Raw genomic sequence first — 21,212 nt, forward strand, 5'->3', positions numbered from 1 at the left:
CCATTTATGGGAAATGTGCCATTTTGGAGCCCCCATTGAGGCAAAAAGCGTTTCTGCTATATAGTAAGGCCACTTTTATTGTTTTTAAACTACATGACGTCCAAAAGAGTAGAGTTTCCTCTATCTGCTACGTGTAAAGAAGTGCTGGCATATTGAAGCAAACCCCCTTTAGGGGGTCGTCGAAATCACCCACCCCTATTTCATATTTTACCTATTTATGGGAAAATATGCCATTTTCGAGCCCCCATTGAGGGAAAAAGTGTTTCTACTACGTAGTAAAGCCACTTTTATTGTTTTGAAACTACATGGAGATAAAAGAGAAGAGCTTCCTCTATATATCTGCTACATATAAAGATGTGCTGGCACAGCAAACCATACCCCCGCTTGGGACTGCCAAAGCTACCCACCCCTTTTACGTATTTTACCTATTTATGGGGGAAATATTCCATTTTGGAGCCCCAACTGGGGCAAAAAGCTTTTCTGCTATGTAGTAAGGCTACCGTTATTGTGTTTAAACTACAAGTATATGCAGACGAAAGAGTAGAGTTTTCTCTATCTGCTACATATAAAAAAGTGCTGGTTCAGCAAAGCCTGTCCCCTCTGGGGACTGCCGAAGTTACCCACCCCTTTTACGCATTTTACCCATTTATCGGAAAATATGCAATTTTGGAGGCCCCTATTGGGGCAAAAAGTGTTTCTGCTATGTAATAAAGCCACTTTTATAATTTCAAAACTACATGAAGACAAAAAGAGTAGAGTTTCTTCTATCTGCTACATATAAAGAAGTGCTGGTACAGCACAGCCTATACACTCTGGGGACTGCCAAATTTACACAGTCCTATTCCATTTTTTAAAACCTATTTATGGGAAAAATATGCAATTTTCGAGCCCCCATTGAGGAGAATAGCGTTTCTGCTATGTAGTAAGGCCACTGTTATTGGTTTTAAACTACATGGAGATAAAACAGTAGAGTTTCCTCTATCTGCTACATATAGTATAGCATAGTATTTATTCAAACCATATATCAAACACAAACAGTTGTACAAAACACAAAATCATAGAACTCAGAATGTTAGGTTTGGGACCCCAGTGAAGCACAGCTTCTTGACGGGGCCCCCTTAACATAGTGTTATATAACAAAAGTAACATCTTAACAATGAGTATAACTTAAGAACAAATGTGACGCATCACACCGAAATGAGAGACTAGTCGGAATTTTTCAAATACACTTTTATTGGTGATTATTATTTCCCATTTTATTACCTTTAATATGGTATATAACTCGACCCGTAAGAGTAAATACAAATGGAGATATTAGCCTTTGAACGCGATATTAATTGGGCTCTTGGAAATCAAAATCAAGAGGAAAACGCATTTGAAGTTTGACTTCCGTTTTGACTCCGCGCCAGGAAAAAATATACTTTGTCACCGCTATGCTAATCGAAATGCCCTAGCATGACAACGACGATGTTAAATTTGGTTTTAATTTCCGTGATTACACCAAGGAGGTTATAGAAACTTCTTGATTATACAAGGGATTTATATCTTAATCAAAGAAATTAAAATGTCATGCATGTTCTACCTAATTATTGTAAGAAACGGTCGGATCTAAAACCATTGGGGAGGATTCCCTGGTTTCGTTGTGTCAACGTGTTATTTGAATGCCAATCGACGTATGGTCCAATTAAATAAATTATCTCTGTAAAATAGTTCATGTCTTTTTTTTCTATAAATATGAACCTGTTATAATGGAGATAGGCCATCATTTTTTCCCTTACAAATTTACGTGTTATTAATGCTTATATTATTGAGACAGTGGGAATAATTTGCTCGATCTCGTGATCTCGTCTCTTATAGATCACACTTGTTATCAGGCATAGCATGTGTTTGCTCTACTCTGTTGTATAATGTCAAAGCATATAAAAGGAAGCTCCTGTTAAATGTTTCGTCATGTTGATGAGTAAAAGTTCATTATGCGCCTCTAAAAATATCTGCCTTTGCCACATTATTTCAGCATGGACCCTACTACGAATTTCAGGTACACGCATTTTTGGTACACCGTTATTGAGTCTTCCAAATCAACTTGCGATAGCTCTTCAATACTTGATAATAACAAAGATATTGTTAAATTGTAGGGTATAAAATATTTTCATGACACTTCATTTTTAATACATGGAGTTATCATATTTAAAACAATAATAAACACCATTTTATTCCATATTTATTATGACTTTTCCTCCCTTGAAATGTTATCACCAAACCAACACTATGGAGAAATAATCTTTCTTCTGATACCTTACAAAGCTCCCAAAGCTTAGGATACGGTTTGTTGAAAAAAGAGGTTCAAAGGGAACGAGAAATCAAAGTATCCCGGTTAGTCACCCTTGACAATGGGGTAATCTCTCCCATTAAAACCCCCCACAAGTGAGCCTTTTTTTGACAAAGGAGTCAACCTGTGGCGACCGCATAGAAGCGTTGTTAGCGTAACAGAACACTAACATTATGGCCAGTCACACCTTTCACGGATGACCACCGCCTTGACGCATTGTTTTTACTAAAAGAGCACTAAAAGTAGGCCTACTGGTATCGATAAACTCACAGAAGATTAGCCGAATTCCTAATAATCTAACAATAAAAGGCTTAGCAGAAGCTAACAGTGGCGCCAATGTTGATACAAATCACTAACAGTGCCAAGGGCACCAAAAGTGACAATGTTAGTGATTAATTTCTCTCTTTAAAACTTGTCTCCCTTTCTAATACCAAGTAATTTAAAATATACCTCGACAGAATTAAAGGGGTATTCGGGGCCCAACAATGTATGAATTAATTGAGAAAAATAGACGAGCAAATTGCTGAAAATTTCATCAAAATCTGATTTAAAAAAATAACAAAATTCTTAAATATTAAAAATTAAACACTGTATTTTGCAACTGATATTACTGAGCAGCATGTGGCCATGAATATGCAATAAATGGAACGATAATGCCATATCCTCTGGCTCTTTCCCCTCTTTCTGATTTCATTGAATTGTTAGAAAGTCAAAAAGGGGCCTAAGCTTTCGATCCTAGCAGAATCTTCGTCGGAGGCAAAATGACAAACTATAAAGTGGAACAACCATAATATAGACCACAAACAAGCTACAGCAACACTAGAAACAAGGAGACAAAGGGGGCATTAGTGAGTAGAGAAGACCAATCAGGTTAGTGAAGGGGATGAAAGAAAAGGAGTAGGCAGACACAAAGGGAAGTTAGTGTAATTAAGGCAAAGAGGGATTAAGATAATGAGGCAGGCAACATCAAAAATGATCTGGAACAAAACAGTGACAGAGGGATGAATAACTAGAGAATTAGTGAGAGGTGGGTCAAGCAGGTTACAAAGAAAGGCATAATAAACTGGTGCATAAGAGTGGGGAAAAAAGGAAAAGAATGGGGAACAACTGATAATGTGCAAAAGACATATAAGTATATATGATAAAGCATTAAACAAACTAAGAGAAGAAGGTAAGTGTAAATATGTATATAAATATATCAAAAAAAGAAATGTATATGAACAAATATAAATACACATATGGTGTAACTGATCTTGTAATCCGCTAGGTGTGACGGGAAAAAAACATAGGACTATACAGTAGGGAAAAAAAAGCATGTATATGTGAAAAAGAGGAAGCAAATTGCCTAAAAAGGTAAAAGCAAATATAGAAGAGAGGGTGTGTATTATGAAGAAACCATAGTATACATGTAAATAAGCAAATGTGGTTAATCCAAAAGAGGTGAGTGGATAAAAAAAAAATATATATATAATAATTATTATATCGCCTGAATAAGGAAGGAAAAATTGGAGCTGAGCTTGTATGAGATATGGGAGGAAAGTAGAGGAAGAAACTATAATGTAACTATTCAAAAGAGCTGAGGGGAAAAATTATATGTATATATAAATTTAAAGTGGATAGGAAAGAATAATCAGTAATTCCCCTCTTGGATGTTCAGGCCATGAGGTTGGGTGGTGCGAAGTCGTCTCATCCAGAGCTTCTCTCTGCTAGTACGGACTGAGTCAGGACGGGTACCTAAAGATTCGATGCCCTGTAGCATCATGTCAGTGATGGAATGGTTGGGGAGGTTAAAATGGCGGCCAACTGGAGTGTCCAGCTTTGCTGTGTTGACGGTGGATCTGTGCCCGTAGAATCGTCTCTTGAGTGTGGTCTTGGTTTCCCCTATGTATTGTACCCTACAAACTCTGCAAGTGATGAGATATACAACATTAGTGGTAGTGCATGTTATGTTGCCCTTGATTTGGTGAGACAGGCTGGTAGAGTTACTGGTGAAAGTGTCGCCCTCGTGAAAGTGTATTTCACATATGATGCACCTGTTGCTGGTGCATTTGAAGGTGCCATGCTGTATGGGAGAAGAATGGTTAGTGAGGGAGGGCACTTCAGCACGAACAATGAGGTCCCTGAGATTCGGTGGGCGTCGGTATGCTAGAAGGGGAGTATCGGGAACGGCCAGTTGGAGATGATCAGAAGTGTGTAAAATGTGGTGGTTATCACACAGGATTTTGCGGAGAGGGGGTAGATTGGGATGGAAGGTGGTCACAAGCGGTATTATGTCGGTAGTCTCCTTGTCACTTTTTTGGTTTGAGAACTTCAGATCTGGGGAGAGAACAAGCTTTGTTAATTTCCAGTTGGAATGCCCTGGCCCCGTGTCCCCTGGCACAGAGATATTTCTGCAAATTCCTGGCATGGAAGGAAAAAATCAGTGTCCTCGGAGCAGATACGGCGAAGTCTGAAGGCTTGACTGTAAGCAATGCCGGTTTTGCAGTGACGGGGGTGGCAGCTGGATGAGTGGAGGTACTAGTTGGTATCTGTGGGTTTAGAGTATAGGGTAGTGGTGATACCGTTAGACTTTTTCTGGACTGTGACATCAAGGAAGTGGGTTTCCTGTTGGGAGAAATCAGAAGTGAATTTGATGGTCCCGTGGAAGGAATTGATGTGGTCAATGAATGTATGGAGGTTATCTTCATCCCTGGTCCAGATGAAGAAAATTTCGTCTATGTAACGCCACCAAATCCATGGGCGACAGGGGGCTGAATCTAACATCTGCTGTTCCAGCTTGGTCATGAAGAGACAGGCGAATGAAGGAGCCATCCGGGTGCCCATTGCTGTACCGAATATATGTAGGTAGTGCTTGCCCATGAATGTGAAGTTGTTTTTTGTTAGTACATGAGACATCAGAGATTTGATATCGGATATGGGGGGACTGGAATGGCCACTGGCGGCCAAGGCTTCACATGATGCTTGGATACCTTCGTCGTGGGGAATGCTGGTGTACAGTGAAGAAACATCGAGAGTGCCGATGATCGCAGTCTCGGGTATCTGGTCCTTGATGTCATTTAGTTTCCTGAGAAAGTCTGGAGTGTCGTGGATGTAAGAGGGTGCACGTGAGACAAGGGGCTTAATGTGGTAATCAACAAAAAGGGAGATGTTCTCTGTTGAGGAAACATTTCCTGAGAGGATTGGTCGACCGGGGTTGCCAGGTTTGTGGATCTTCGGGAGGAGATAGAAGCGGGCAGGTTTAGCATTAGTAGGGGAGAGAGATTTGTGGGCCTTCTCGGAGAGATGCTTGCGTTCTTTCATGTCATTCAGTGTTAATTGGATATGTAGGGAGAAATTACAAGTAGGGTCAGAATCGAGGAGTGCATAGTGAGATCGATTATTGAGATGTTTCATGGCTTCATCGATGTACTGCTGGCGGTCCATAACAACGACGGCTGATCCTTTGTCTGCAGGCTTGATGATGATGTCGGACCTGTTTTCGAGTGATGAGAGAGCCTGGCGTTCTTCTCGAGGAAGGTTGTCATGTGCTCTGGTGTCGAGGGTATCTGTGGAGCGAACTTGGGATGAGACAGCTTGGATGTAGGTTTCAAGGGAAGGAACTCTATTCTTGGGTGGAATCCATGTGCTTTTCTTGTAGAAGGGCTCGGGATCAGAAGGGGGTGCATCTAAATAGAACTCTTTGAGACGTATCCTGCGATATAATGTAGAGAGGTCTTGGCTGAGAGCTATCTGTTCAACTTCTGGTGGCGTGGGGCAAAAGAGAAGAGGGGTTTATGCTTGGGAGAGAAGGGAGGATGAGAGATTAACAACCAAACGGGGGGATGCATCATTGTTGTTGGTATGTCGTCTAAATCTGTTTGACCGTTGTCGCTTCTTTGTGAGGTTGCTTATTTTCTTGTTCCTGCGTTCAGTGAGGAGAGACCTGTGTTTAGAGAGATCAGATTCAATTTCATCATTATACTGAAGCCATTGGGTTTGGGTACAGCAAGAACGTAGTTCGTCTTCCAGGCTACTGATGTCAGCTGAAAAAGAATCAAGAGAAGCAATACACTGTTCAGAGAGGATGCTAATTAGTCGAACTGAAGCTCCATGTAAGGTATGGTTCCATCGTTTGCGAAGTTCAGGTGTGAGCGTACCGAGACCAGGAGTGCAATGAAGTTGGAGGCCTGTGGGTATAATGCGATCGAGGGAATAAAATCTGTAATTGTCCTGGTGAAAAGAGTTCTTGAGGTCCTTCAGCTTGATCTTCCTGAGCTGGTGAAATAAAGATAGATGGTTAGTCATGGTAGAAAAGAGACCTAGAATAAAAAATTGTGTAAAACAAAGAAAATGGATATTCATAACAAATCAAAATATAAAGAAGGAGAAAAGTCGAGTAGATTTGAACTGGACCTAAAACAGAATGATAATAAGAATACACAAAGTTAATTAAATCAAGCTGAAAGGGACCTTGAATAAAAAAAAGTGTGAAACAAAGAAAATGGAAATTAAAAAAATATAAAATATAAAGAATGAGAAAGGTCGAGTAGATTTGAACTGGACCTAAAACAGAATTGAATTGTCTCAAATGTATGTATGTCGCCCGAGTAACAAAATGATGATCTTAGAAGCAATATTCTGTGTGGACAAAATGTAAATATACCTAATTTTGTATGATACAACAGACCCTCATTGCATATTCCTGAAGACATGAATATAAATTTCATTGAAATAGGGCCTAATGCTAAATTTTAAGATACCATTTTTTTTTATTTATTCATTTCCAATTTGTATCAATTTGTCAGTGTTTTGTTTGTCTCACTTTACTGTTTAAACCGTATTATTTTCTTCAGCCTGGAGTACCCTTTTAGGAATAGGTATATAGCGGGGGATGTTGATTAGTGCCAAGATATATGATCCTTTTCAAAGATTTTTTCTTTCAAGATATATCATTTATTTAGGTGTTTAAATACATTTTTATGAATAGACCCTACATTAGAAAGAAGAACAATGGCTGATGAAATTTATCGCATGATAACCATCATTGGCAAATACTCTGTCATGAGCATGATGAGTGAAGTCTGTGAAGAGCATTTTCAAAACAATAAAAAACTGATGAAAAGTGGGATTGCATTTTTTTGCATCTTTGTTAAGCTTATTCTATATTTTTTAGATTGAAATTAGTGAATATATATTTACTACCTGCTGCCATTTCATGTTTAAAATGTAATAATAATTCTATTTTGTAGGCCTATATGACAATGAATTACATTCCTTTACCCTATCCTAGACAAGATTTCAGCGGCGTAACAGGGCTCGGTGGCCAAGGGGGGGGGTTGAAGAGCCAAAAAATTCCCGGTCATAAATACCACGGTATGAACAGGCGTAATGGTGTAATGAGGCGACGATTTTGAGAGGGCCAGATATTGCGTATCAGGCAGAATTTATCCTAAGGAAAGAAGTTAGGAGCGAGCGAAGCGAGCGAGCAAAAATTTTGACATTTTAAATACAAAAATCAAATTTTGACATGATATCAAAAGAATAATATACTTCACTCTTTTCTCTTTCCATTCCTTTTTTGTGGTCTGCATGCCACTGTGAACATGATTTTTTGCGGCAGCAGCGCGAAGAGTAAACAAAACGAGAGGCGCAGTATGGCGCATGTACTAGAAAGCTGCTTAATATAAGTCCCGAGCGAGCGAAGCGAGCGAGAATGAAAAATAACATTTTCATGAGAATTTAACTTTGAGATATTTTTGAAATTATATTCAGTAAATAAAATCTTATCCTACACTTCTCCTTTGCTTTTCCTTCCTCCTTTTTTTCTTTCTGGAGCCCCCGGAAATTTGGATCAAATCGCGGGTATATACAGAATATAGCTTTTACGCAACAAATTTATTCAACCAAGTTGAACCAAATATTTTCAGGAGGCAAAACAGCAATGTGGAAAAATCTGTAAAAAGTCGCAAGCGAGCAAAGCAACCCCCCGCCTGTACGCCAGTGATTGAACGTAAAGCTTAATGTAGGAAGGGTCCCTACAGGGGGGCGTTATAGAGCAATTTGAAGGTTATAGATGAAGAGCCCCTACGGCATGGGGTCTGGTGCAAAGCCCCGGTAGCTTATTTGCATAAAATTTAGCAAGCTTATAGCACAATGTTGTATACAGTCCATCTTTCTTCCCGCTCTTTATTTTCTATCCTCGGCAGCCCGGTCATGTTATTATTGTTTTTTTCTTGTCCTTTTCTTTGTATTCCAATTTAACTTTTGACTAATTCCATTCTACCTTCATTTCCCGCTATTGTTTGCCATTTTGTCATCTTTTGATTTATTTCCCATCATGCTTTTGCATTACAAAGGCCTATTTCGGAATGATGTGTTCCTTCTCAAATGTTCTTTCGTTCCTTTTCCCGCTTTCCTTCCTTTTTTTTTCTTCGTTTTCTTTTCACTTTTCCCTTTCCTTTTTTTCTTCTTTTCTTCTTTTCATTTCCCCTTTCCCTAATTCTTTCTTCCTCCCTCCCTTTTCTTTTTTTCCCGCAGCTTGCCCTCCCCGCCTGTTACGCCACTGCATATAAATTTGTAGGATGTGCAAATAATCCTAAATAAATCTAAGTTAAATCTAGATCACTACCATGACTACGAACAAATTATAGATTTTGCCTAACTCTAATCCCCTAACAACAGCTTGCTCTGCCTTCTGTGCGGTAATTCTACCCATGTTGTTAGGAGCTGATTTGTTACTACTATACAGATTGTGATGTCAAGCGTTGATCTCAGATGTAAATAATGCATTATAGCCATCGAGGCGAGATTACCGGTTGTAACAGGGCCCTTTGTTAGCGCAGTATTAGTGAAATGTTCCGCTAACAGCGTTTCTGTGCGGCCGATACAGGTCAATGTCAACATCCTGCTTTGGGGGAATGAAAGGGAAAATCACAGGATTTTTTTTTCTTCTTTCTTTTGTTGCCGTAATGCAGTGTTTGAATAAAGATAACTTAATTGATCTTTTTTCTTTCAATGATAGTTTACTGTAATGTGCATCTTCCATGCATAACAAATCATGTAATGCAACTGTGGCATAGGCGGATTCAGGGGGACCGACGCCCCACCATTGTCGGCGCAAAAAAGGGGGAAAAGAGGGAAAGAAAGAAAAAAAGGGGTAAGTAGAGAGGAGGGAAAACGAAGATGACATAAGAGGAGGAAAACGAGTAAAAAAAATAAGGTCGGGGAGATTTCGCGACATTAAAATATATTTCGCGTCCCTAAATACAATTCGTGCTCGCATTTCATGTTCGATAAGACACATATCTTGTTCAATAGGCTGATACGTTGCTTAAAATATCAAGATTTGAAGTCAATATGCAAAACATATTTCATTTCGGACATTGGGCTTTCATTTTTTTGTTTGATTTTCAAATTGACTTTTTAAAATGCTCTCTAAAATGTGCGTTTTATACCGTGTGAATATCCACATTTTTGGTTTGCGCTGTGCGTTCGCAAATATGCTTAAAATGTCCAACTTTCACTCCTAAATATCAACAAATTTCACGCTCTCATTTGGCTTACCTATATTTATAAAACAATATTTTCATGAATTCCTAGCTAATTCTCAGAATGGAATAACAACAAGTTTCATATCACGCTTAGGAGGAGGAATAGGAAGAAAAAGTATCCTTAGAATGTCCCGGTGCTATGTCGAAATAATGATATATGTAATGATATGTTATTAAGATACACATCTTGTTCTTTATTTAAAACGTGCTTGAATTATCTCATTAATGAATAATTATAAATAATTTATTGTTTCAGCTTCCGGAAACCCCCCCCCCCCCTTCCCCCGACGCACAAGCTTTTATAATAAATTTTGTTTCTTTTTGAAAATAATACTTTAGATCAACTCACATTCATAAACAGTCCATACTTTTAAGGATTTGAACAACTAGTTTCTTTGGGAAATGCTTTCTAATACATTTCTTAATGAAAACATGCTGATCATGGGCCTATGACGAGAGAATCTGAAACATGTTCTTGTTATTTTCAATGAAAATGAGCCGGGGAAAATAATCCTTACAAACACACCGTGAATCGAATACTCTGTGTTCTTGGCTTTTATAACGCGATTATAGCTTGACTAAATACTCTAGATAAGGTATTATTCCATCTCCTGTAGTCCGGGTTATAATTGAGCAAGGTGCCACTCGGAGAAGGAGAAATGTTCATATAGTGCTTCTATACCAGTTTCTTACGCTGAATATGAATATATGAGGTAAACAGGCTGTATTCTGAAAATTAACCTTTGCAAAATCGTGTCCAACGGGGTTCAAAATTGATATCTTTGGCGGCCCTCTTGGATTTATTTAAAAATGTAAATTATTATTCAAATTTCAAATTTTTGGATGAATTATAATATTTTTTTTTTATTAACCGGACTATCCAGAAAACGATTTCAACCGATTTATGCTATTCAAATCATAATGAAATGCGTATTCAGGAAATATATCAAAAAACGTACACTGAAAAGAAGAAAAAAAATTCTAAATCGATTTTCGACAATTTTTAAAGCAAGAAATCTCCCAAACTAATGATATGAAAATTTCATGACGCAATTTGCATATGTAAACAATAATTTCTGTCCGTAAAATTTCGCACGTTTCTTATGCACAAATTGAACATTATATTTTGAAAGTTACATACAAAACAAACATAGTTTGGCTGAGATATTTTCCAGTGACTTCATGCTAGGTGTAGAATGTCAAAAAAATAGTGAAATAGGGCCTTTATGTAGTGACGTCATTTATTACGTCATTTCGGCGGGAAGACCACAGATAAAACCCGGCAGAATGCATTTTTTGTAAACTTTAGGTTCCATGCCATCCAGCTATGGGGTCATTTGCTTGTCAGGTCTTTGTTTGAATAAATCTCCTGGGCTGCCGTACTATGAATGTCAAACTATTCAAATAGATTTAGATAAAATACCTTTTTTCTCTAATCAGGTCACTATCAATGCTTTAGTAATATAGAACAAAATACACCTTTTCACCTAATATATTTCCCTATATTATTTGAACCAACTGTTTTCTATCTTTTTTTTCTTTTTTTTATCTGTTTTCTTCTTTTTCTTCCACCTGTACTTTTAAACAATTACTGCATTTTTCTCTAGATCTCAATTTCAACCTTTAGTCTTTATTTTAAATTAAGCCCTATAATTATCTCTTACCGTGCTTATAATTGAGCTCTCCAATTTTAAACAATTTTTTAATCCTCTATAATCTACTTTATTACTAAGTTCATCCTTTTTGTCCGTCTTTTAATTATAGATTTCTTGCCTTTAACTCTATTCATTATTTGTAATCACTCTGTTTAGTATATCTACCTTGCCTATAATTCTGTTCTTCACTTTTACCGATGTCCATTTTTTCACAAATTTTGCTTATATTTCTGCCCTGTACTATCAATCAGTACTTATTTCCCGGTATCTTATAAATCTGTTTTTCATTTTTAGTCTCAATTCTCTCTATCTGGCTTGCGATTCTGTTATTCACTTTTACTACGTCTTTTAATTATCGTTTTTCCTTCACTTTTAAACAGTCTTAACTCTATCTTGCTTATAAGTCTATTCTTCACCTCTTATCAGTATTTCTGTTTTATTGCCTATAACTCTCTTTACAGATAGGCCAGTGCGTTATGCTCTATATCTCACCTTACTTTGAATCCTTTTTTTTTTCTCCATCTTAATTATGACTCTTATTCTTTACTTGTAATCATTCTTTTTATTATCTCCGTCTCCCTTATAACTCTATTTCTCACTCTAAATCATTTTTTTTGTCTCCGATTACTTGTATCCCTGCTCTGTATAATTGATCAGTGGTTTATCGATATATCCCTTTTAATTGTGTTCTTCACTTTTAATCAGTCTTTGTAATTATATCTATCTTACTTAGAACTTTATTCTGTTCTTAAAATCACTCTTAAAATTATTTTAACCTTGCTGATAATTCTTTATTTCTCAGATTTGTCTATATTCTTTCCTACTTATCAGTCTTGAAATTATCTCTACTATGCTTACATGTATAATCCTGTTCTTCACTTTTACTCAGTTTTTTTCTCTTAGATTTTGCTTTTATTTCAGCTCGGTACTATAAAATATCGTTTATTTCCCCCTTTTTTTTTACTTTGTTATTCACTTTTAAACAGTCTTGATTATCTCTATCTTGCTTCCGACTCTGTTCTTCACTTTTATTCATCTTTTCCCTCCTTATAATTTCTGCGCTTTTGTTTCTCCTTATCTTGCTTATAACTTTCAAATACTTTTTTTAAATATCTCATGATATTTATTAACTTTGTTCTTCATTCAACACATTCTTTAGTATCTACTTCTTGCCTAGTGTAGTAGGTTTCACGGTACACCATGTATCTTTCTTGGGCAGATGTTGGTCCTGAAAAGGACCACCCAATCTCGACGTTTCGACAAGTGTGTTCTTGTCGTCCTCAGGAGAATGAGCAAAGTTTGTAAAAGCAGGCCTTATATACTCTGTCGAAGTGCCGTATGCACGGTATCTCGCAGGGTACTGATTGGCTAGATAGGTCACATGACATCCACATATGCGGACGTGGGTGATAACACACAAATTGGGCGCGCAAAACCATCGACGACCGGAAATGCTGTCGGTTATTATTCTCGTTAGGATTAGCATGAATGACAATAGTCACCACTTCCGCCCATGCACTGCAGTGCTCACACGTGTGTGGAACGTCCGGGTAGGCTAATTAGGCAAATTAGCCTCTTTGTCTAGAACGGTAAGCCAGATATTGCTGAGTTGGAGGCCGCTGTCTTGAAGAACAGCGTTATGTTCCTCAATCTCCAACGCTTCTCTGACTCTCCGCTGATGCCAGTAGGGGACACGGGTGACCAGTCTACTCTCATCCTAAAGAATCCGACGATCATGCGTATGGGCATGATCGATCATTGCAGATTTTTCCCTCTCGTCTCTCCTACCATGGGCCTTGTGTTCCTTAATCCGAGTGTTGAAGGTCAAGGAACGACCCGTCTCTCCGATGTAAACTTTACCGCATTCACAAGGAATTCGGTAAACTCCAGGGAGGTCACTGGAGTTGCGCTTGTCCTTATGGGTAGTGAGGGCAGATTGAAGCTTATTTGAGGAACTATGACGAACCTCAATGCCGACATTGAGGTTCGTCATAGTTCCTCAAATAAGCTTCAATGTAAATAGATGCCTATGCAGTAAGATTGATCGAGTCGGGGTCCGACCACTTGACCGAAGGCCCGCAAAACCGATTTTTTTTTTCCTTCATCAGGTGCCGAGTGGTTTAAGGCGCCTCGTTTTAGCGGCGTATGCCTGTTATCGAAGGGGGAGGATGCAGAGCCAAATAGTGACATACCAAGGATTTCAATTTAGGGGCGGGAGTAAGCACGGGAAGCGCACTCCGGGGGGGGGGGGGGGTGCAGGGAGTGGGAGTGTCCCCCACGAGAACCGTTGAAACTCCGACGTTCCTGTGAATCGTTTCTTGTCTGCTCCCGCTCATCTTAATACGTCCTCTGTCTGTTTTCGGGGGGGGGGGGGGTAGAGCCAAAATATTTCCCGGTAACTAAGTCCAGAAAGATTTCACTAGAGGGGGTGGTAGTGAGCAGGTGAAGTGGCAAAACACTTAATATTGAGCCCGCTCCTCTCACATTATCTGCCTGTTGTCGGGGGGGGGGGGAAATAATTCCCAGTAACTAAATTTAGAATCAGTGCCGTTGCTAGGATTTTTAAGGGAGCGGTGGTAAGCACGCAAATCGTGCGAAATACTTACTGCACGCACGAAACGCCTCTCTATGGGGGGGGGGGGGGGTGCAGGGAGGGGGTGTTTCCGCTACTTACAGTATAAACTTACGTTGCCTAATTTCATTGACACTACTTAATCATTACAGTCAGTTTGCAAGCCCCTATGTTGATGAGCATGATTTATTTTAGTCCTCTCGTGGCTGAATTCATATCCCTGCAAAATCTTGTAAATTGTGGGATATTTTTCTCAAAGAATTTAACAATTTTCTCCTTGAGTAAAATTGATTATTTTTGTACCATAAGAACGGGTAAACGTTACTATTTTACTAATTAGAGGCCTCAAACAGAGTTTTCTTTTTCTGTTTTCTCTTGCAAATTGTACAAAATTTTGTGTTTTTGGGCTCAAACATTAGTTATATCTTCTGAAAGCTCAGGTTCTCTACTTTCATACAATGTCACTCTTAATATGTAACACCTTTTAGATGGGTCAGCAGCCAGCCCTTTCCATCAAGATGCAAGACGAGATTTCTGAAATTTCTTAGTAGCATAAAATCTAGAGTTCTGATTGGCTGGATATTGTTTTCAAAACAACAAGCGCGGGTAATTTGAAGAGATAACCACATGGTGAGTGTGACCTTCTTTGGAAAATGAACTACTTTTTAATCAAGTGCTCATTGAACCACGGAATGTTGAGTTTTGTTGAAAATTTTCCCAGAACTGATTATCATAATTAATTAATTCATCTTTTGTTATTTGTTTATGTTATGGTTATCACTAGAACTTATATATTCACTTTTATCGGACCTTTTCTCTTTAGGCGGTAAAACACACATTAGTTGCTGCAACAACGGCATGCGTTACTCTTTGCATTCTCACGAATCACTATTATTCGCTGCAACGTCGTAACGACTGTGAAACACGTGTTGGGAACTATGTGCAAGAAAAGAATTCGGCGATCCTGAAAAGACAAACAAATCACACAATAGTTTATAGGAATTATAAACATAAAGACTTCTCAAATCCCGCGTCGTATAATGATGAAGGAAAGTGTCGTGGTCTTTCATGTAAATGGTCCATGATGCCAGGAGCTAAAAGGCAGCTCGTTCAATGGGCACCCGAGGTAAGTTTTCTTCTTTTAACTCATTTCCAAACATTTAAAAAGATTCAGCACTTTTCTCAATGTACCATACACTTTAAGACGTGTTTGTATACACATTGGGCATGCTTCTGTACGTAAACCTAACTGAAATGCCCGTTTGACACTTGCACATACTGTGGTGCAAGCATTGCCCCCGCATGTATACGTGCCAGCGCGGGACATTTTATGACACGCATTGTCTTGAACACGTTCACGATATACTTGCGCACCTGTTTTACCAAATGTTATCAGTAAACTACAAATATAAATCATGATTTTGGATCTGTATCATACTAAGAAATTATGTTACTTATAATTTAAATTATAGATTTTGAACTGTACGAAACTGATTTGTAAAATAGTCAGTTAAAACATAGAGCCAACTGAGATTAGTTTTGTTTATAATTTCCCCAATGTGTATGCTGTGTAGTCAACATAAACTGGTCGGCACCCCGCGCGCCAACGCGCTCGCGCATGAAGAGAACATTTTCTATCGGATCGCTGCGAAGAACCCTTCACGTCACAAAAAATGTAAGTTTCTTTAATAATAAATGTAATTACCGTTTGTAATATTATGTATTTGTATGATGGAATTGAATAATTTCTAATTTCAATTGATTTACTGAGTAATTGTCCACGGTAGCTTGTGGTGAGAGTGTGAGACATTTTTGGGCCAAATATTGCACGTAAAACAGGGCGTCACATGCGCTCGCTGGTGTTTAGCCAATAGCTACGGCCCTACGCCAGCTCCCGTGTCCGTCGATGCCCAGGGCCAGGCTTACGCAGGTAGCTCAGGCCCGAAAAGCGGGCCTAAAAAGAACAATGTCTGGCGACGTTCAGTATCGGTACGGTACAGTACCTGCCGCCGCATTTGCTTGTTTGGCTTGGGCTGGGAGTTGGCAGTGGCAGTGCACTGCCACCGGCCTGGCCCGACATGCCCTGCCTTCGCCGACCTTAGCCTAGACTGATAAATATGTCTAATCTAGCTTTTTGATATATTTCTTTCAGGAAAATGCTCCGCTGAAATTTCGTTTGGCTCCGCAGCATAAATAAAATAATTAATTATATAGGATTTGTATAGCGCACGTATCCACCTTGCTAGGTGCTCAAGGCGCTCCTATTACCCCAGCTAAGCTAGTCTACCGATTTTGGTGCGCACAGCTTTTTGAGCAATTACTTCCTGCCGGTACCCATTTATCTCGGTTACACTTGGTAATTTTGAAGGTTCGTAATTCTGAAACACGTAAATTGCGTATACCTCGATCTTCGTTAATCCGAAAACGAAAACTTTACCCATTTTTTTGAGCAAATTTCGTTTTTATCAACCATATAGTTGTTTGCCCTTGCTGGATAAGTCATAGAGAGGGGAATGATGTTGAAATTAAATATTTCATTTTATTTACCAAATAAAACAAATATACAACATTCGAAAAATGTAAACATCGATATGACTGGTGGAATTATGATTGCTTATTCCATCAAAAATATAAAACGGATCGACATCTAAACAAATGCTGGCAACTGTCAAATTCAAAAGAAAGGGGGGATGTTAAGAGTTGAATGTTGGCCATGATGTCAGATATTCTAAGTCTTTACTTTCCAATATATAATAATAGCAGTAACAATAATATTAATTCTTATTTTGCCCAGGAACCCACTTCAGCTCTTATGAACTGTTCATCCAGTGGGTCCTGCATAACATAGTTATAATTATCCTCCTTCGTTCTGATACGTCAACCGCCTGATGAAGGCATAAGGCGCAGCTCATTATTCCAAAACACGTAAATTCCAATACCTCGAAGTTTGTTAGTCCCAAAATGTTAAAGGTTTCGTTAACCAAAACATTTGTGGCGTTATTTCGAAGGTACGCGTTTTAGAAAGTCAGTTAATCCGAAAATAAACGAGAGTTTGTTTGTTTACAATTTCGGACTAACGAACCTTTGGAATAACGAACTTTCGGAAAAACTTACCTTCGAAATAACGCCACAAATCTACCCACGTTTAGGGTTAACTGCTGATTCAATATGTGAGATAATAATTCGTTATATTAATATTTATCCGGAGGATACATCTTGTTCTCGAATGTGTGCCATTATGGGGGTTTAATGTAACAACGAAGGGGGGAGTGGAAACGTGACATCTAGACAGCACAATCATTGCATATTTATGACCCTGTGCAAATATCTGTTTACCAAAATATAATATAAAAAATAAATTTATTGACTTCGTTATTCTTCATCTGATTTTGATGCAGCATTTAGTGTGTGTTTGTCTCTGTCCAATTATTTTTGCCCGGAGTTATCAGTATATGCAATTAAGAATTCAAAATTCTTCAGTCTCATGAACTCCCCGCCCTTTCTGTTTTTCCTCTCCTTTTCTATACCTATTTTATTTCTCCCTATATTTCACAATTTCTTAGATCAATCTATCTCGCTTTTTTATAAAACAACAACCAGTGAATCAAGAATTTAAATTCTAACTGGATAGCTTTAAATTGCCTACTATAAAGTTTTGAAATAATATCCATGTATCCATGGGGAAGGGGAATCATCATCATGATCATCATCATAATCATTATCATCATAATCAACTATATTTATCATCATCCAAATTATCATTACAGAGTCATCTTGGCTGTGCTCCTAAAACTGAATGGCTTAACTTAAACTATAAACCTATACACCTTAACACCTGCAGAGACTATAAGTATACAAGCAGGATACTGGTTGCTATAACGGCAGTGCAAGAGATGCACAATAGTAAAAAAGCACTCTCCTGGTTCTCAGTAAATCGGTATTGATTTTTAGGATAAAGACAACAGAGCATCAGCGAAGGACTATTAGCTCGCTCGACCATGTCAACTCTACATCGGGTCAAACAATAAAAAAAAAATTGAGGGCGAGAGTTTGACATAATGTACAAGTTTATATACACTTTTAAAAATATCTTGTCAATTGACAAAACAAAATCGTCAAAACATGTTCTTATTTGACAAACTTTGAATTTGTCAAATAAAATTGACAAATTTAACAAACTTTGAATTTGTCAAATAAATTTGTTATGCAAGCAGATTTCTTCGACAAATTGAATTCGTCAAGTATTTATGGGAAAAGATTTGTCATTAGACAAATGTTAATTCGTAATGAAAAGTGGTCTTATTTGACAAATTTTCATTTTGATTCGTCATGCAAAGAAATAAGTTTGTCATGCATAAAAATTAATTCGTAATGTATGACAAATATTTTGTCATGCATGAAAATTAAACTGTCATGTAGCACTGCACATAAACCCACTGCAAGACGAATCGTTCATTTCGCTGACAACAAAGTTGTCATGGCATGCACTTTAAAATTTTCACACGAACATTAACAGTTACACTAGAGCTGTATAGACCTAACTGTTGCACATGTAGGTTAGAACTCTATATCTGGATTCTAGATAACTTAATAATGTGTGTGATCTGAAATGCAAGACTAGATTCTAACTTATCTAGATCCAACTTAGAATTCTAGACTCTATCAAATAAAAAAAGGATAGACCCTAGATCTACAGGTTTGTCCTACACTCCACGCAGACTAAGACATATATCCTAACTGTTAGGTATAGTTACGAATAAGACTGGGTAATGAAGTGGAACTTTAGGTTGGTTAGATCCTAAGTTAGATTTAAGTTAGATCTAGTAGATCTACATCACTAAGTTAGAGTTCTATAGATTATGTAGACTAGTCTTACGTTAGACCTAGCCTAGAAATCTAACTTTAGATAGGAGTCTAACGTTAGATCTAGAGATAGAAAAAATTGAAGCTAGACTAGGCCTAACTGTTAGTCTGACGGCATCGGACCACGCTAGAACGGGGTCAGACTCAGAACATCAAACTTCTTTGCATAGATCTAACGTTAGATCTAAATCTAGAGATCTATTTACAATTCGAAAAAAAAAACATGTGTGTATTGCTATGGAATAGCAGTTGATGTCACACACATAGAACTCCCCCATTACTTTAATACTTATTTCACTTAAATTATCTATGTTATAGAGTCTATTGCAAGAGGAGGTGTTCTTTTCAATGGAGGGACAAGTACAGAGGTTTCACATAATATCATGGATGAATTATTTGTTATATCATTAGAATGAGCAAAATGAGATGTTTTGGGGTACATTTTCAGTGTCCAAATGGGAGAGTTGTTCATCTGTGACACCAAAGATCTTGATCGCATTGCCAATGGGAACGTTTCCATAGCATTAGTGATCTCGACATTCAAATGCTCATAACTTTATTATTACCTATCCAATTTTACAAAAAAAAATTGTTGATTTGATTTTCCTGCTTTCGCACAAGCGTCATGTAACTTGCTCCAAGGATATCATTCTCCTTTAAAAGGTAGACCCTTGGTAATTTTCCAGTGACTTAGGTCAGCTTTGTGATTTTTTTTTTTTGACAGCAAACTCACTTGATCTGCTTCTTTGTATGGAAATAGTGGTGAGCTGTACAGGATGAAAAAAAATGTGAATGTTTCAAATCACAGAGAGGACCATTACGTCAAACCCTAGCCTATAATCTAGGCGGAGGCTGCAGCTTTTGTATTTGTCTTTACGAAGGGCCTACTGCAGGCAGAGCTGCTCTTACGTAATACCACAGCTGTTGTTTATCTTTTCACCCAGGCTCTACGCTCAAACTGGCTTGTGGAGGTGAAAATTGAGATAGTAGGGATTACCTGGCCGTGCAGGGTTGATAGCGCTTGGAAATAAATATTTTGGACCTTCAAACGAACACTGGGGTATACAGTCCTCACACAGAGGTTTTCGGCATGACCAGCTTGAAAGATGCAGTTTGTGCTTCTAAGCATTTTGACACCTTTTTCTGAAAAAATCTTCCAAAAATTGAGGGGGTGCCACCCAAAAATAATTTGAGGCAATAAGGTTGGTTGACCGCAACCCATTTTTGCCAAAATTGGATATCTCGGCTTCTGCATAAGCTATTTAAATAATGTTTGTGTCAAATTCTACATTATTTTGGACAAGGAATTTATTTTCAACAACATTTGGATGGATAAATGCTGCCATTGTACTTAAAATTTAACCCTTACTTAATTTGGGAGTAAATTTGACCCTCCAAACAAATTTTGTTACTACGCGACCGCAATAAATTGTTTTTACCTTGTCGCTCGATGACTTTTAAACTTGCAAGCCTAACGCATCTTCGTATACCAAATTTGCGATGCCCAGGTTAGCCGTTCCGAAATCATGCAACATTTTGTAGGTGCATGTCAGACCCAAAATTGCACAAAAACGTGTTTCTGTGTACAAAGTCAATGTAAAACTCATTTTTGAACAATTTTGGGTCTGACATGCACTTAAGATCGTGACAAAATCTGTCAAGAGGGGGTCAAATTGACCCCCTTCCAAATTAAATAAGGGTTATTTAATTTTAAGTACAAAGACAGCATTTATGAATCTTTTTAAGATAACATAGACATTGATACAAATATCATTGAAATAACTTATGCAGAAGCCAAAATGTACAATTCCGATGAAAATGGGTTGGGATCAACGATCTTTCTGTCCCAAATCGTTTTCAGGTGGCACCCCTGTTACACCCACAAATGTAATAATCGCCCACAAATGTAATAACACCCACAAATGTAATAACACTTTACCCACAAATGTAATAACGCCCACAAATGTAATAACACTTTACCCACAAATGTAATAATTTCACCCACAAATGTAATAATGCACTTTACCCACAAATGTAATAATTTTTGATCGCCCACAAATGTAATAATGACTTTACCCACAAATGTAATAAATTTGAAGGGATTTTTGGCAAATCCGTTCTAAACTAATATCCTATAGTAATACGTTAATATAGCACAAAAGTGCATAGTCTTTTTTCCAGACACGGTTAATTCCAAAATTATAATATAAGTCCAAAGTATTTTTCCAGACCCGGTTGTTTCAAAAATTATAATAAAGTCCAAA

Source organism: Lytechinus pictus, unplaced genomic scaffold, assembly GCF_037042905.1.
Source record: "Lytechinus pictus isolate F3 Inbred unplaced genomic scaffold, Lp3.0 scaffold_19, whole genome shotgun sequence".
NCBI classification, from domain to species: Eukaryota; Metazoa; Echinodermata; class Echinoidea; order Temnopleuroida; family Toxopneustidae; genus Lytechinus; species Lytechinus pictus.